Raw genomic sequence first — 16,997 nt, forward strand, 5'->3', positions numbered from 1 at the left:
AAAAAAACCAAAAGACTAAAAACAAACAAAAGACCCTTCCCCTATACTCCTAGGAAATTTGGGAATAAAATAGATAATATATACATAGAAGACATTCACATTAAGTAGATGTCCCTTGCATTAATATCAATGCAATAAAGACCATTCTCATCAAAATTCATAAAAAGGCTCCCTGGCAGGGAGGTCTGTTTTTAGGTCATTATAGTGAATATCTGTATTTGGTTTGAATTATATGCTTTCTGAAATATTTTATATACTTACATTCAGATACACAGCATTTCAAAGTAGTCAATATTTTAGATTTTCCATTTTCTGCTTTTGTTGCATGAATAAATTCTCTCTCCTCCCAATGAGAACCTGCCTGTCCATGACCGGCAAGATATCCAGAAGTTCTGAGTCATTACCTGAGAGGGTGTTTGTAAATCAGCGATTGTTCTCCTAGTTTGGATACTACTGTGGAAGAGTCATACCTATTTGGGAGGAATATTGTTTACCAGCAAAAAAGAAACAAAAGGAAAATAAGATTTCCTGTAGTTTTCCTTGTTGCCAGTGTGTTAAATTTCCTGTTGCTTATTTCATTAAGTCTCAAGTTTACCACCTGGTTTTCAAAACCATAATGTTAATGAAAATTATTTAACCTTACATTCATGTACTGCTTTGCAGTTTACAGTGTTTAACAGCAATCCATTTTCTCTTGGCATTTCAGTCTGGATGGAGACAAACCATCATAGACCCATGAGCCTTCTGTGATATCATTGGTCCTGCCAGAATTGCTTTGGAGGTATTACGAGGTGGCATAATCGAACTACAAAAATATTGGTAAGTTGTTGAGGAGGGTAGGTTGGTCACTCTAGCAAAGAGTGTTCTATTTTGGAAGACCCACAGAGGAAAATTCTTACTACTATAATCTAGGAAATAACTGCTTCTCTAAAGCCAGTTTTTCATATAGACCTTGTGTGCTATGACATTGATCAGAGCCCTTCTACGTGTTAGCTGGTAAAATGACAAAATCCAGTTTTATTGAAAACTAGTAGCAAGGACAGGGCTTACAGCAGCCTCATTCTTGGTTATCTTACACATCTCCATACTTTCTTTTTCTCATCTATTTCAAATTTTTGGTATCTTGCCACATTTTATGTGTGACTATAAACTACTTTAAATCCTTTTTAAATAAGGTAGGATATACATTATTAAAGTGTTTTCACATATAATATTCTGTTGGATTCTCATATCAGCCCTGTGAAATAGGCATATTACAAACCCAATTTTAACTATCCATCCGTATTTCTCACTATTTTTCTTCCAAACAGACATTTTCAGCAAAGTTTGAGCCTGAGAGAACAGCCCTGGATCCTGCTTTGTATAATAGATCCCAAATGTAGGCTTATGCAAGCAGGCAGCCCAGAATCTATGCCAGGAGTATGTCTCTCCAGCACTGATTAATTCCTGTGTCTAAAAGCCATGTGTTCATTGTGGATGATAAGCTTGTTGCACAAACACAAGCTAACCACACTGAAGAAGTTTGGCATTAGTTCTGCACAAACCCCAGTGAGGATATTTGCCAAAAGGAAGGAGAAAATTCCTGCCAGTTTAGACATGAATGAAATGTTTTGAGGCATCTGTAGACTTTTACATACTAAAGAGAGAAAACATACATTTATAACACTGATTGGAATTTATTCAACCAAACTTGTGCTGAGGAATCCCAGATTCTAGGCTTGGGAGGTGGTCTAGCCCTGTCCTTACAAGCAGATGCACACACATACAAGTACATACAAAATCACTAAAAGGTCAAAACATGCTGGTGTGCTAAATCTGGTCTAAATAATCACATACAAAGACAATGACATTATTTTGCAGGGTACCAAAATGTGATTTTTGTGGATGTAATAAAAGCCTGAAAGTTTCCAGATCAACTTTTTTTTCCAAGGAAGGAAGGAAGGAAAGGAGGGAGGGAGGGTGGGAAGGAAAGAAGGAAGGAAGGGGGGAAGGGAGGGAAGGAAGGGTGGAAGGAAGGAAGGAAGGGAGGAAGGGAAGGAAAGAAGGAAGGAAGGGGGGAAGGGAGGAAGGAAGGGTGGAAGGAAGGAAGGAAGGAAGGGAGGAAGGGAAGGAAGGAAGGAAGGGCGGAAGGGCGGAAGGGAGGGAGGGAGGGAAAAGAAAAATCTATGAAGGAACCCAAACTACATCGTGAACAACGAATGCCATCATAGACTGGATCACCTGGAGAATCACTCTGTGTTCTGGTTTTACTTTTTGTTTTAACTGAGGACAAATTCTACCCTTTTATCTCTCAAAAAGATTTATTTTCATATTTCTGGAAATGAAAGATGAAGTGAAGCCATGTGTGTGTGTGGCCCCTTTAGAAACGTAGAGTTTCAAGCTTTAGAAATACCCCTTGAGATTACTGGGTCTTCTCACCTGGGGCAGAAAATCTCCCTGCTGTGTGTCTAACATGTGGGCGTTGAGCTGCTGCTAGAAAACCCCAGCCATGGGAGACTCAGCACAGCCCTAGGACCACCACTGCCGTGAGGGAGGAGGTTTGTCCACCCTACACTCCTGTTGACAGCCTTTTTTTTTTTTTTTTTTTACATACATGTATGGAATTTTTTTTAGCCCCATCACTTTTGATTGTTCTTGTTCTTTGGAGCATCAAAGGACAAACCTATCCCTTCTGCTGTGTGACCGTCCTCCGAATAAATGGAAGAGCTTTAAAGACTGCCCTGTTACGATCCTAAGATAAACCGATGTGTTTTTCTTCGTCTCTTCCACACGTAGTATGATTTCCAGAACTTTAGTCAGTCTGGTCACTCTCCTCCGAGAAGAACCAACTTGTTCATGTTTTCCCTAAGACGTCATTCTCAGGTGGGGTTGGATTGGTTCAGGCTTCAGTGGTACCATGACCTCCTTACGTTATACAGCATTTCCACTGGTATGGCCTACGACTGCATTTCCTTTTAGTAGCTTTACCAACATGAGCAGCTTTTGTGAGAATTAGAGTCACATAAACTCTAAAATGTCTACATTTTTCCATATAAACATGTTTAGCCAATTATAGTAATGGGGGGAATCACATGCTAAATCTAATAAAAGTTTTCAGAACTGCATGTCAGCCAACAGCCGCCCCCCCCAAAAAAAAAGGTTGGGTTTGAGCAAGAATTAAATTATCTGGCCTTTGTAGATGTGTCTTGTTTTGAGTCATCTTTCTGTGTCCTAAATATTTCTAGGTACCTGAGGAATCTCTAATTGGTATCTTATTCAGACATGGTAGCAATAGCTACCCCTAATGATAATATGCATGTAACCAGGATATTGAGCAGGGATAACAATATGAAGACGTTTTCTTTCTATTTTTCCTCATTATTGTTTTATAAACTCACTCACTCTAACAGACTTCCCTCTTTCCTGTCCTTGTCAATTCCATTGTCAACTTTCTTGGCTTTCCTGTCAGTTTCAATTAATAAACATTCTGTTTAAAACACCTTTCCACTGCCACCTAAATGTCATCTCTTTCCCTCCCGCTACTGCCAAGGAGGCCTAAGCCTGAGGGACCTGGAATGGGCAGGATGCTTTTTCTCTCCTCAGTTCCTCAGAGGGAAGGGATAGGAAAGGCAGGGTTGATTTGGGACACTGGTTATTCTCCTGTATCAGTGCCTAACTTCTCTGGGGTTGAGGGCTGTTATAGGGCATGATGGAGGAGGGGTGATGCCATTTACATGATTTTCCATGGTTGTCATTCCTTTGCCTAATACTGACTGCCACATGATGGTCCTTGGAGGCTAGTGGCTACATATTGTATCAGGCGTGGAGCACTGCACAATTCCCTCACGTCAGGTGGGAGATCTCTTCGCGGCTGGATCCATTTCACCATCCTCATAGATCCCACAACTGGCCAAGATTTCACACCATCTTAACTCTTAGCATGCCTTCAACCTGGCAGGCAGTTTTCTTAGTTGTGTTTTCTGTATGGCAGCTCACGTACCACTTGAGCTACGCGAACATCACATATCCCTCGTGTGCCAAAGAGTAAGCAAGCAGGCCATTCACTGCTGCTCCTCCTCTCTACACAGCAACCTTCCTCCAATTGGAGAGAGTCTAAGTCCTGTTTCTGAGGCACTTCAGCAAGTATGTTGCCTGATACAGGTCTACCTGGAGAATGAGAAGCCAGTACCATCTGCTCATAGTCGTCTCCAGTCTTGAGCGAAATTTTTGAAATCTCTTTTCCTTCGATTTGGGAAGGAGACAGCACCCCCCTGCCCCCCCCCCCCACCATTTACCATGGGGAAGAGAGAAAACTGTGTCTTAGCAGAAGTACTGCATTTGTCATAAGGGCCATGAACTTACGGCTCTCTTGTTTGCTTCTCCTCTTGTTTGCTCCTCTCCCATTGTCTACGTGTATAAGGAAGGAAGTTGATTGGAGTAATGGAGGTTATTCTGATTTTCTCTGTGTGTGTTGCGGGGGCGGTGGGGGGGGGGGTGTCTCTCCTAATCACGTAAGTTTCTCTTCAGGTTGTACGGTACATAACTTTTGATCATCATCTGTTAGCTCTTGTTAATTCCAAGGAAATAGAAACTAACCAAATCTGCCTGGTCCCTGTCGCAATTTGGATTTATCATAAGAATCTCTCATTACATTTCTTAAAGAAATACACATTTACGGTGATTATATGGTTTTAAGTGGATCCCAGGAGTATATGAGGATTCTTGCTTGCATCTCAACCTCATTGGTTCTGAGAAGTCTAAGGAACTGTGCTGTGGTAAGCCATTTCTGCTCTGTATCTCGTGCTTCCTGGTAGATACAGGGCAGCTTTATTCCCTTCAGTCTCCTTTGGTGTATCCAGAGAATCCAGGCAAAGACTTTTTGTTTTAAAGTCCCATCTTTCAAAGAGTCCTACTAGTGTTCTGACAAGTTGCACGTGGTGTTCTTTCACAACCCTTTATTTCTTCCTTATCTCATGTTGGTCTCCATTTTCATATCCAACCTTGAATATTTTTGTTGTTTCTCTCTTGCGCTGTCTTTCCCTTTTTCTTCCTCTTCTCCTTATCTCTCCTCCTTATTCCAATCGTCTGCATCTGGGTAGTGATAGTGATTTAGCAAGAGACCTGTCTGCACGTGAAGGAGCCTGGGGATCAGTTGTTCCTCCTCCTAGCACTTGTCTATCAGGCAAGCGTAGTGATAAAGCACAGAAGCATCTAGGACAGTGTGTGGTTGAGCACATCAGTTGTCTGTGCTTGTGGACTTGGGACACATGCTCAAAATTATAGACCTGTTTAGTCTGTCTAGCCCAACACTCTTCATGTTGATTATATCTTGCTTAATTTTTAAGAGCATATATGAGCATAAAGTACCTTCTTTAATAAAAAATGTTAAGATTCATTTGTATTTTTGAATAATCAGAGCCTAGCGTCCTATACAGCTAATTCCTCATTCCATTATTGTTTATTTTCATTCAGTATTTGATAGGCTCAGTCCCACCTTTTCACTGCCTCGTTTCCCACAGACAGGAATAAGAGAGGAAGGCCTATCTGTGAACATATTCCTGGGCTGTGCTATGTGAATAACAACTTGACAATGTGCAGAATTCTGGTTCACCCTGCAAGTTCTGGGCTCTTCCTCATTTTCTTCTGACAGCTAGTACTGCGGAGGGAAGGCCTCATCTTCACACTCTCTGGTACCGCTGCTCTGGCAAGAGGGCCCTTCTCTGTTTAAACCCTAACAAATCTGATGAACGGTAACTAGGGAAGATGCAAAAATATTGACTACTGGGAATAAGAAAGGAGACATAGCCACAGATAGAGAAGAAGTTATAGGGTTACTTGCACATCAAAATACCACATGCAACTCTGTTCCAACCCATATGAAAAATCTAAAGGAAATGCTTTCCTAAGCAATTCTCATTTAGCAAAACTGACCCAGGTGGAAATTGGTAGCTTAAATAGCTCAATTTCATATAAGAGATTGGAAAGGAGATTATGATTAGAATATATATGCCAAGATAGACTCCCTGCCAGAACTATCTCCTCCTCGTAGAAAGTGAAATTGTTTACACAGAATCATCCTGCAATGAAACTCAATGCTTATGTACAGTGAGACTCTTGGGAATGGCACATTTAGGGCTTCAGAAACCTGATAGCCCTCTGTGTGCATTAGCCACAGAGATATTTGAATAGAGAACAGTTGCAATAACCAAAGTTAAGAGGCTTTTCATCCGTTAGGTTAAGTAAAAAAGCAAGAAATAAGAAAATTGTTTCCCTTTATGGAATTTTCAAGGGAAAACGAGAAAACTAGGAGTGTTTACAGTTTGGAATTAGTGAGAAATTCTTACTTGGTATTGTTTTCTCTAAGAGGTCTTTATATGTTTTTCTTTCTTTAAGCTAAGTAATGTGAAGTCCAATTATTTTAATAAATATTGAAGAATATTAATTATTAATCTTGATCAATTTGATATATTTAATTATAATCAATATAATGTAATTATAATTAAATATTGATATTAATTAAGGTGAGTTTGCAAATTCCCAAAAGTAGTGATTTCCTTTGGACCTAATACAGCACTTTGCTGGGGCCCCTGGGTGGCTCAGTTGGTTAAATGCACAACTCTTGATTTCGGCTCAGGTCAGGATCTCACAGTTTATGAGTTGGAGCCCTGCGTCAGGCTCCATTGACAGTGTGGAGCCTGCATGGCATTCTATGTCTCCCTCTCTCTCTGCCTCTCCTGGTTTCTCTCTCAAAAATAAACATGTAAACATTATAAAAAAATACAGCACTTTGCTTTAAAGGATTGCACAGAAGGGTATCAATACAGAGTGCACGGATTTGTTGAGCTAGAATTTCCATGTTAAGCTAAGTGAAAGTGGTACAGAAGGCCAGGACATCCCTTGTCTTTTATTAGGGCAATAGTCTTATCTCACTTGCTACCTTTGCAGACCAGCTTGTAAACCAATCACGAAATGCTTGACATTATCACAGCTTGGCCACCTTATCACCTCTGCATAGAAGCATCTTAGTCTAACGCCACTTAGGACTCAGTACCAGTCCAGACCAGAGCCGGGGTCTGGTTTGACCAGTGTGAATTCAATGCACCCACCCACCCAATCTATGAGGGCTTTTGCAGCTTTACCCACGATAGACCCCTCTGTTTTCTTATAAATCTGTCTGCAGTATTTCATCATTTAATTAATTAGTTAATTAATTTGTTTATTTAGTGTATAACTATAATTATTACATTATCAATACATAAAATGTACACACACACACACATTTTTTTTAAGTTTATTTATTTTGAGAGCAAGAGAAAGAGAGAGCACAAAGAGGAAAGGGCAGAGAGAGAGCTCTTTCATTCTATCAGGAGGTGGCTGGCATTGTCGATTCCTGTGTTGAACCAGGATGCCCATTGCCAACCTATGATTCCATTTTCTTACATTTGCTAAATCGTAACTGATTTAGCACTCACCCATCTGCTTTCAACTTCCAAAAGTTTGTTGCCTTTGCCTCTTTCCCAGCTGTTTTTGGTCTTTTAGATTCCCGATGGCTTTTTAAAATCCCTTCACTCTCTCAAAAAAAAAAAAAAAAAAGTCCCTTCACTCTCAAAAAAAAAAAAAAATTAAAATTAAATAAAATAAAATAAAGTAAAATAAAAAGATGGGATGAGATAAAATAAAATATAAAATAAAATCCCTTCACTCTCATCTTAGTGGAATTTGGGAGGTAGGTCAGAGTATGTATGTGCATATAACCCATCATTTGTAACCAAGATTCCCAAGAATATATATTGATAAGCATTGAGGAAATGTTGCTATGAAAAATAATGTATCTTTTATTTTCAAAAGTTGTATATAATACTGCTAGTTTTATGCATAGAGAGAATATGGAAAGGACTGGATTAAAAATTGGTAGAGTAGGATTTCAAGTGAATTTTTATTTTATTCCTTTTGCTTATCTCAATTGCCAATTGTTATAGGGACAAATATTAATTTTTAAAAATGAAAAAAGGCGTATAAAAACTACATCATAACAAAGATCAAATAACTCATATATTTTGATTGGTTTCTTAGTGGATGACCAGAATGCCAGAATTAAAAGTTACTAAGAATATGAGACAGAGTTCATATCATTTCAAGTGATATACCCCATTTTAATTATAAGTTTGCTGTTCCTGAATGACAAGTCCCTTCCTCATTAGGAAATGTGTGGTGTGACTGCAGTAGAGAACAAAACTCCCTAACTCCATTCTAAGAATGATTGCCATTCCCCATCATGTAAAAAATGCAAAGTCTAGCCCAACCAGGAAAGGTAACTTACCTTCTGTTCCTTAATGGACACTGAGCTTTTTGTCTTAGGCAAACTATAGCTTCCAAACCGTGGCTGCCAGGTAGATGAGACAAAAGCTGTGTCGGCTTAAGTCCATCAGGCATAGCTGAATCTGATTTTGAATAGATCTCCATCCGTAACGAATTCAGCAACACACTTGGAAGGAGAAGGGAAATCATGAGACGTTTATTTAAAAATTTCAAAGGGCTCGATGGCCCCCAGTTCTGCTCTCTGATTGTCTGCCAACAAGAGCCCAGTGCCAGGGGACACGGAAATCATGTTCATTTGCCCTCTCTCCTGATCAGAGACTGGCAGATAGGACATGCAGTTTCAAGGATTTGCTACTGTATTTCATTATTTCAAGTCTGCATCAAAGTCTAATAATGATATGATACTTGGAGAATTGTAAATTTCCAAGAGGAAACGGGGCTAGGGAATCAGGCTTTCAGATAGCTGGGAACACAGATTGTATAGACCCACGTCTACATGGGTGCAAGAACTACCTTGCTTCCTACTTCATTGCCCTTCCAAGTTAAGTCCAGATGTCCCTCTGGATCTCCACTTTCAGATGATCTGACCTTGAATCAGGGAGTAAAACCCTAACTCACAGACTTTTCAGCTTAGCATCAATTTCCATTTTTCCTATTGATGGCCTGTACTTTCTGCTGAAGCCTTTTAACTAGCACCTGACTGCTTCCTGCCCCAGATTTTCTGCAAGTTTGCTAATCTTTTAGTTTCCATTCTCCTACTGTGGTGCCCATTCTAGGCCACAATTATCCTATACTATGGAAGTCTTACTGACTTAAATTAATTTCATCTATCTGTTCCTCTTAGCTGCCTTCTCTGAACATAATCCTAGAGTTGTGCTGTTTACTGAACCATGGCTAAAAGTGACACTCTCTGCCAGTGACTAACTAAGCAAGTCCCAGTTATCTTTGGACATTCCATGTAAAATCCTTATATATAAACTCAAGAGGGAGAAAACAAGCAAGCATCTCTTTCCTTAGAGCAAATAATCTGGAGCAATTCTTGTACTTGGATTTCCTTTGATTATAGGTCTTTGAATCACCCAGGTCCTAGACGATAGTGTTTATCAACTGTGTCTAATCTGTCTCACATGGGTGGGGTGCAGGCCACAAACTGAACCTACTCGAGGAGCATTCCATGCAGATCCCCGAAACCTCAGCTCAATTAAGTTTCCAGATGTGCTAGTCTCTACAGCTTATCCTGTGGGGCTATATGGGATCAGGGATACAGTGGTCCTACTCACCTGGAGCACTCATCTTCCCCAACATCCTGTCAGCTAACCAAATACCTGCCCCCATTCTCCCACCCTACCCAATTACCTTCATTCTTAAAAGTGCCCTAATTTGGATTATAAAATATACAATGAGCTTTTTATAGAACCTTATTGTCATTTTTCCATGTAAATATCCAAAGACTTTGTCTTTGATCGTTGAATTTTAACTCTGATGTATGACTAGTTTTGCTATGCTTTAAGAATAAGAAAGATTCGTTACTTGAATAAATCAGAAATTGGGATTAACCTTTATAATCTGATCTGGAGGATTTTGGTTAATCAGCCATTCTGATCAATAGATCATTGTTGATGTATTACTCAACGTTAAAAGCTTCTTTCAACATATATTTGAAATATTTCTAATGTTCAAAGCAGTTTTCTGAGAACTCAAGTGTTCTATAAATGTAAAATGGACATGGGCACATTAATAAGGGGCTGTTAGAAGATTACCAAGTATTTATCAGGATAAAATAAATACTCATTGTACTTATGATTAATATCTTTCTAGGTGTCAAGAACCTTACAGACATTATCCTAATTCTCACTACAAGCTTGCTAAATAAGTAGTGAATATACAAAGAGGTTGAGTAACCTGAACAATGAGTACACCTGAAACATGGTGAGAGCAGATATAAATCCAAGTCTCTTTGACTTCAAAGCCAGAGATTTTTGGTGATTATTGAAAATACTGATTTATAAAAATGGATCAAATACAGAGATGCAGTGGTAAAGAAAATTAACTTGTTCAGAAGACCTTTTCATAAAAAGCCACGTTCTCCTTTCCTTTCCCATCTCTATCCCAGTTCCACTCTAATTCCTAAGAGTCTTTCCATAGTTTGCTCTGTACTAATTTAATCCTGGATGGATAGATAGATTTCTGGTTTTTAAATGCCCATTTTACCAAAATGGAAAGATCTCACAGGCAATTTTATGTACCTTGCTTTTCTCACTCAACAAATCTTATGAAAGTCACTCTATATCATGTCATGTAAATATAAGTCACTTCTAATTTCCATAAAATAGTGTATATTTTTTAATGTTTATTTATTTATTTTGAAAGAGAGAGAGACCAAGCAGTGGAGGGGCAGAGAGGGAGGGAGAGACAGAAAATTCAGTGCTGTCAGCACAGAGCCCAAGGCAGGGTGCTAATCTCACAAACCGCGAGATCATGACCTGAGCCAAAATGAAAAGTGGTACCATTAACTGACTGAGCCACCCAGGTGCCCCTTACATAAAATATTTTATACATACATGTGCTGACATATATCCAATAATTCCCCTGTTGATAGGCATTTGGTTTGTAAGCAGTTCTTGACTACTTTGCACAATGCTGCTGTAGTAATCTTTAAATACAGATATTTGGAAATTATTACTTTTAGTTTTTTAATGTTTTTATTTATTTTTGAGACAGAGAGAGACAGAGCGTGAGCAAGGGAGGGGCAGAGAGAGAGGGAGTCACAGAATCTGAAGCAGGCTCCAGGCCTGAGCTGTCAGTGCAAAGCCTGATGCGGGGCTCGAACCCATGGACTGTGAGATCATGACCTGAGCTGAAGTCGGACGCTTAACCGACTGAGCCACCCAGGCGCCCCTACTTTTGTTTTTATGAAGTAGATTCACAAGAGTGGAATTGTTGGATCAAAATACCTGCGTGTACTAATGTTGTTAGATATTTCCAGGTAGTCTTCCATAGAGACAGTAGCACTTCTCATTTCTTTCATCAGCGGATGCCATTACATATACACATGCTTCCTTGGAAATATGTCTGATAGATCTCTACGTATATGTTTTGCCAGTATGATGTGCAAAATCATTATGTTACTGTTCCTTCCATTTCTTTTTATATTTGATGAGCTTTTTCTTTTATATTGTTTTATAACTTAAAACAATATAATCACTCCTATAAGAGGACACTTTGATCAGTTGGGTAGATGTGTACAGCCATGCAATTACCACAAAAACAAAGTTCTATCTGGGACCAACTATATAATACGTGGGTCCCAGTGTAAAATGGAAATACAGGCATCTTTTTTCCAATATTAAAAATTTCAAAATGTTGGCAGCTTAGCGTGAAACCAAGAGTAGGGCATGAGACTGCACAGGTCACGCCCATGACACTGGCCCTATTCCATCACCTTGAAAAAAAATCCCTTACTCCTTTTCAGCTAATTTCTGGCATCAGGCAACCACAGCTCTACTTTTTGCCCTTACAGACTTGCCTTTTCTAGAATTTCATAAAAACAGAATCTATAGGATATAGTCTTTTGTGTCTAGATTTTGGTTTCATTAATTTTCCCTATCACTTGTCTACTTTTTATCGCATTGATTTCCTTTATGATGTTTATTATTTCTTCTACTTTCTTCTACTAAATTACTCTAGATTTAAAGCTTTTTATAGCTTCCTAATGTAAATGCTGAGATCTTTGTTTTTTTGTTGTTGTTGTTTTGTTTTGTCTTCTAAGTATTGATAGCTTTAAATGTCCCTGTATTTAAGTTTGATGTGGATTTAGCTGGATTTCACAAAGTTTGATATGTTGTGTTTTCATTTCCATTTAGTTCAAGATATTTTATCATTTCCCTTGTGAATTCTTCTTCTTTTATTTCTGGTATATTTAGAAAATATGCTTGCTAATTAAAAACTTTCTACATATTGGGTGATTTGCCAGATTTCTTTTGTTACTGATTTCTGATTTAATTCTGTTAATTTCTAGAACATATTCCAAATGCATTTAATCCCTTTTAACTTATTGGGACATCTTCTCTGGCATAGCATTTGTTCTATACTGGTTAATGTTCTATGGGTACTTGGAAAGTACTGTTGCTGGGTGTTTGATACATATGAATTAGAACCAGTTGATTGATTGCATTGTTCAAGTCATCTGTATCCTTATTGGTTTTTGGTCTACTTGATGTATCTGTTATGCGGGGAGGAATATTAAAAATCCTTGCTGAATGTTGTCAGTTTATTAGTTTTCTTTTTTCAATTCTGTTAGTTTTTGTTTCGTATATTTTTGAGCTTTTGGTTGGAAGTGTATGCATGTATAATTGTTATATCATCTGTTGTATTGACTCGTATCCTTATTGAATGTTCTTTTTTGTCATTAGTAATATGCTTTTTCTTCATGTCTGTTTTTCTATGTTAATATAACAAATATAGGCCTTTTATACTTAGTGTTTTATGGTATTTTGTCTATCCTTTTACTTTCAAACTATACTATTTTTTATTTTAAATAACATCTCTGATAGATGGCATATAATTAGTTCTTGCTTTTTTAATTCAGTTGAACAATCTTTTTGATTAGAATATTTAGACCCTTCACATTTAATATTATTGTTAGTAGTATTATAGCTATATTTCTATGTAGGTCTGCCATTTTGCTATTTGTCTGTCTATATAGAAAATCCTAGATATGTTTAGAAAGGTCACAAGATACAAGATCAATATTAAAACAAGATGCTTGAATCCATAATAGTCTGGGAAATAAAAATATAGGAAGTGACCTTACTTCTGGCAGCTTGTGATCCTTTTCTGCAAAGAAAAAACATACACCAAAAAAATATTACTAAAAACCACCACTGAAGGACAGTGGGAAGTGGTCAAAGACAGTTGACAGTATGTGAAGTGTTTACTAATTTTTAAAAATTAGCTAACTACTGTGTATTAGGCAAAAATGTGATTTGTGACCTCATCTTGGGCTGTTCTCTTCCTTCCCAACTTGAACGGAAGATTCAGTTTATGACTCATGGCAGTGGAGCTGTTAATGTAAGGGGGCATATTCTAGAAACTGAGATAACAGATACTCTGTATTCCTGGCTGACAGATGAGATAACTCATGTAGGAGATCCCATGAGGCCTGGAAAAAAAAAAACAAACCTGAAAGTCTAAGGAATCGTACACAGTTTCCATATCTTTGATTCTATTTCACATCCAGGCCGCAGAGCTAGATACTGTACTAGCTTCAGGCATCTGAGCTATAAAGTCACAGGAAGCAAAGGAAAAAAGCAAGAATTAGATAGTTGCATGCTGCACATGAGACAAATGTCACAGATTGAATTAAGCCCAATTAATTGCCTGTTATCACAATGGCAAAAACCCCCCACAAATCCACAGAAAAATAAAACAATCCTTAGAGTAAATACAATATATTATATACATTAACTTGCTTTTAACCAAAAATTACTAGACATGCAAAGAAACAGAGATTTGTGACCCACACATCACACTTGGAGACACAGCATTCCTTATAACATAAGGAAGTAATATCTTCTTCAGGTACTTGGAAGGAAGTCATTAACGGCATGTTTTTAGTTCTCTTTTGTTCCCTAAATTATTTCTGAATCCTCCAAGTATTTTCTTCTTCTTCGCTTAGCTTACTCTTTCTATTCCATGATTCTGGCTCTACTTGAACATCTGGCATTCATTGATCATCTGTTTATGTTCAAGAATGAGGCCATGAGGGGCGCCTGGGTGGCTCAGTCGGTTAAGCGTCCGACTTCGGCTCAGGTCACGACCTCGCGGTATGCGAGTTCGAGCCCCGCGTCGGGCTCTGTGCTGACCGCTCAGAGCCTGGAGCCTGTTTCAGATTCTGTGTCTCCCTCTCTCTCTGCCCCTCCCCCGTTCATGCTCTGTCTCTGTCTCAAAAATAAATAAACGTTAAAAAAAAAAAAAAAAAAAAAAAAAAAAAGAATGAGGCCATGAAACATTGACTGTGGGCTCTCGAACAGAGATGCTGCTCTTTTAGCTTTATCCCACCATCCTCTAATCTGTGTTCATTGATACCTAAGTTCATAAGTGTCTTTCTGAACTTCAGACTCATGATGATAATGGTCAGTGCTGTAGTCTGAATCATTGTGTCTTCCCCAGATTCACATGTTAGAATCCTAACACCCAACATGATGATGTTAGGATGTGGGGCCTTTAGGAGGTAATTAGCTGATGAGGGCGAGCACTCATAAATGGGGTTAATGCCTTCATAAAAGAAGGCCCAAGAATACTCTTTGCCCTTCCTGCCATGGGGACAGAGCAAGAAGTCTGTAGTATGCAACCCAGGAGAGGGCCTTTACCACAACCGGACCTTGCTGGCACTCTGATCCTGGATATTCAGCCTCCAGAAATGTGAGAAATAAATTCTGTTGTTTATAAGCCCCCTAGTCTGTGGCATTTTTTATAGTAGTCTGGATAGGCTGACAGTTAGGTAACACTTAAATGATGGGCAGAGCTGGGGATTCTTTTTTTGCTAGACTTTCAGACAACACAGAAATTGTAGTGTTAAAGACCATGGACTCTCAAACCTAAAATAGATTATCAGAGGCAATTTTTTTCCATCCTGCAACTTTTGGGCAGTTTCATTTTAGGAAGATAAAAATTTGTTCTCTTTTGAGAGATACACAATTTAAAATTTAGTGGGAATAAATGAATTTCACCTGCAAAAGTTTATTTTTTTAGTGGCCAAACTAAAACAACATAAGGTATTTAGACAATGTATAATTTATCAGTCTCGAAAAAGAAATTACATCTTCCAGGATGTCAACCAATGATTTTTGCTGAATGTAGCTTTCAATGCTTCCTACAGTGTGTGTGCATGTGTGTTTAATATAGATGAACTTTTAAAATGGAAGAAATATCTAAGGGAGTGATTCTCCAAAAGTGTTTTGCAGAGAAGTAATCCCAGGAGATGATCCTTGAAAGAAAGAGTTCCCTAAGCAATTTACTTTGTTTTTCTCTTGGGACTGACAATGCATACTAACACACTCTACGAAGCCGTCAGTAAACAAACTTGTATCGCTTGTAAACTACTTTCCAAATGGCTTGCCATAATAATCATTTTCAAACAAAAACCCATGAATATGTTTTAGGGTCTTAATATTGAATAGAATTTTATGAAATGCAGATCTAAGTTCATGCTCTGTCCTAGTAAACTAGAAATCTGTGGAAACATGAAAAAAAAAGCACAGTTATTAATTCTACTACATTTTGCCAAACAGAAGTTTTCAAAATTTATGTTGTCATAGTCACATCATGTGAGAAAATATTACCAAAGGCTTGAGCCAAAGCACTTCTTTTTTTTTTTAAGTTACTTATTTTGAGAGAGAGCATGCAAACGAGCATGAGTGGGGGAGGGCCAGAGAGAGAGGGAGAGAAAGCAAATCCCAAGCAGGCTCTGTGCCTTCAGTACAGAGCCTGACGCAGGGCTCAGTCTCATGAACCATTAGATCATGACCTGAACCAAAATCAAGAGTTTGACCCCCAGCTGACTGCACCACCCAGGCACCCCAGCCAAAAGTTTCTGTACTCAGACCCTTAATGACTCAGGCCCTTACTCCTATCATTGAAAAGAATAGGAACTTTTTAAGTAATATTTAAAAATCCTCAAAAGAGGGGAGCCTGGGTAGTTCAGTCAGTTAAGTGTCCGACTTCCGCTCAGGTTATAATCCCGCGGTTTGTGGGTTCAAGTCCTGCATCAGGCTCTGTGTGGAAAGCTCAGAGCCTGGAGCCTGCTTCAGATTCTGTGTCTCTCTCTCTCCCTCTCTGCCCCTCCCCTGCTCACTCTCTGTCTCTCTCTCTCTCTCAAAAATAAACATTAAAAAATACTAATCCTCAAAAGAAAACAATTTCTTGCCAAAATATATAAGCAAAGGGACCTTTATTTCTTTAGGAGATAAATATTTTGCTGTCAAAATATCTGCCTAAAATTTTGCTGTTTTGTAAATTATATACATTTTTTGCTAAAAAAAATATGTGTCTGGTGAAACCTGTCTTAAAAGTGATAAAGGTGAAAAAATGCTAAGCACTCTAGTGAGATCTATGCCAGTGAACAGGAGAGTCGGAAATAGTTCTTATTAGAGCAGATCCTGACAATTCTAGTTTGGGTATAAGAAGATAGTCTTTAGAGTTAGAAACAGAGTTAATATCAAAATGTCCATTGATGTTCACACTTACTTTTAAGCAACAATCCCGGGGGCCCCTGGGTGGCTCGGTCAGTTGAGCGTCCGACTTCAGCTCAGGTCACGATCTCACAGTTCGTGAGTTCGAGCCCCGCGTTGGGCTCTGTGCTGACAGCTCAGAGCCTGGAGCCTTCTTCAGATTCTGTGTCTCCTCCTCTCTCTGCCCCTCCCCTTCTCATGCTCTATCTCTCTCTGTCTCTCAATAATAAATAAACGTTAAGAAAAAAAATTTAAAAAAAAAAGAACAACAATCCCATTATGTCCAAAAGGAATCTTGCTCAGAATTCTGATATTTAAAATGGATCAAGGTTGTGCTTTACTGATTAGAGTCAAGAGCCCTCCAGGCTCCCCTGGCTCTTAACAGCTCCTGCTTCACCCTAAGTAATGGTTCAGCAGGATCATCTAGAGAAAACCTTCACAACTAGAATTCTGTACCTCTTGGGAAAC

General features: G+C 38.6%; 1 long non-coding RNA gene across 1 annotated transcript in view; it reads left to right on the top strand.

Annotated features, from left to right (window-relative positions):
• The window catches only part of LOC132679570 (uncharacterized), a 135,686-nt gene that overhangs the window by 11,387 nt on the left and 107,302 nt on the right, over window positions 1-16,997 (top strand). Inside the window, exon 2 of the long non-coding RNA XR_009610226.2 lies at window positions 707-819. This is a non-coding gene — a long non-coding RNA (uncharacterized LOC132679570). The remainder of the gene's footprint in view (window positions 1-706; window positions 820-16,997) is intronic.

This window comes from Panthera onca, chromosome A2, assembly GCF_046562875.1.
Source record: "Panthera onca isolate mPanOnc1 chromosome A2, mPanOnc1 haplotype 2, whole genome shotgun sequence".
Classification (NCBI taxonomy): Eukaryota; Metazoa; Chordata; class Mammalia; order Carnivora; family Felidae; genus Panthera; species Panthera onca.